Source organism: Nycticebus coucang, chromosome 23 (assembly GCF_027406575.1).
Source record: "Nycticebus coucang isolate mNycCou1 chromosome 23, mNycCou1.pri, whole genome shotgun sequence".
Classification (NCBI taxonomy): domain Eukaryota; kingdom Metazoa; phylum Chordata; class Mammalia; order Primates; family Lorisidae; genus Nycticebus; species Nycticebus coucang.
Window position 1 is genome coordinate 346550 of NC_069802.1, and position 1126 is coordinate 347675.

Here is a 1126-nt window from a genome sequence, read left to right on the forward strand (position 1 = left end):
CCCTTTTTAATGCAATTTACTCAAAAGACAAACAAAAATTTTTTACTATTTTTATTAATACTACATGAAAATCTTGTTTAAAAGCAAAAACCAAATTTTACCTTCCCATTAGTGTTTTACTAAAGGTAAAGCTAAATTTAATAAAACACTATAAGCCAATATGTTCAATCTCAATCAGTTTTGACCACAAGGAAAGAGTTCTATAAACTTTTGATAACATTTAAAATTTTTTTTCCATTCTCTTTCTTTCCCAACTTCTTATATACAAATGCTTTTATCCATCTTTATTTCCCTAATTTAAAACAATCCTTAATAACCTCTAGACAAAATTTCTTTCCTTTTAATAAAAGCCATGTCCCTAACCCTACTTATAGACTTTATAACCCCAAAAACTCCTTTTTATTTTATTTTATTTATTTATTTTTTTTTTTTTTGTAGAGACAGAGTTTCACTTTATTGCCCTCGGTAGAGTGCCATGGCATCACACAGCTCACAGCAACCTCCAACTCCTGGGCTTAGGCGATTCTCCTGCCTCAGCCTCCCGAGTGAAAAGTCCTTTTTAAAATAAACTTTATATGTAGTATTGTTTCTCTTATATCTAGTAGCTTTGATTACATATATTAATTACAATGTTAACTTCCAGTAACCCCTAGCTTTAATGAAAAACCTAGGAAGTAAAACAAATTTTGAAATGTTTTATCAGCCTCCATTTTTTATTAACAGATCTAAATATATTTGACTTTGCATACCATATAAAAAATGTCGTGCTCGCTTCGGCAGCACATATACTAAAATTGGAACGATACAGAGTAGATTAGCATGGCCCCTGCGCAAGGATGACACGCAAATTCGTGAAGCGTTCCATATTTTAAAAAAAAAAAAAAAAAAAAAAAAAAAAATGTCAAAGTACATAAATGTAAACTTGTTTTTAATAATTATTCATTTTAACTTACTTTAGAAATGACTCAGACATTTGATGATTATCCGTTACTTAATTTAATATAACATGACTTTAATATTTTAAATTACTGGAAAGAATTTTGAAACTAGACACAAGGACCCTCTCTTATGTCTTTCTCAGTCATCCTGGGTCCCAAGTAGGCATGTGGCACCCAAGGATGGTTAT

General features: G+C 30.2%; 1 non-coding gene across 1 annotated transcript; it reads left to right on the forward strand.

Annotated features, from left to right (window-relative positions):
* Positions 1-764: 764 nt before the first annotated feature.
* LOC128576183 (U6 spliceosomal RNA) lies at positions 765-871 on the forward strand. The gene has a single exon (XR_008377287.1). It is a non-coding gene; the product is annotated as a U6 spliceosomal RNA (small nuclear RNA).
* Positions 872-1126: the final 255 nt, after the last annotated feature.